We start from the raw sequence: 482 nt of genomic DNA, 5'->3' as shown, positions 1-482 counted from the left end.
GCTCATCCCTCATCCCTGAATGTGTGCCTTGGGAAGGAGGCAACCTTCCCACACTTCAATGACCTGTGGAGCCAAATGCAGGGGGGAGCTGGGATCCTCCCCTGCCTGTGACAGCTCCCAGCCTGCTGTGGCACCTCGGGGGGCAGGGTGGTTGATCAGGGCAACGTTGGACAGGAACTTTCAGCTCTAGCAAACCGAAAAAGCATTGGACATGGCTGGCTGGCTGGGGGGGGATGGATAATCCTGGGTGTTTAATGGTGAGGTGCTCAGCAGAGCCCCATCCTGCCTGCAGAGCAGCTCCTCTTTGGGGGACCAAAGTTGAGCCATCAAGGCTGGAGAGCCACACACAAGGGAGCCACACAGAAAGATGCCATTCACCGTGGAGGACCAAAGCTTCTGGGTGCCACCACTCATCTGAATACCAAGGCCAGGGGACTTTGATTTTTTTATTCTTATTTTATTCTCCCAGCAGAAAAAAAAAA

Source organism: Indicator indicator, chromosome 24 (genome assembly GCF_027791375.1).
Source record: "Indicator indicator isolate 239-I01 chromosome 24, UM_Iind_1.1, whole genome shotgun sequence".
In the NCBI taxonomy this organism is placed as follows: Eukaryota; Metazoa; Chordata; class Aves; order Piciformes; family Indicatoridae; genus Indicator; species Indicator indicator.
The sequence above is the reverse complement of the archived record's forward strand: the minus strand, read 5'-3'. Positions refer to the sequence as shown.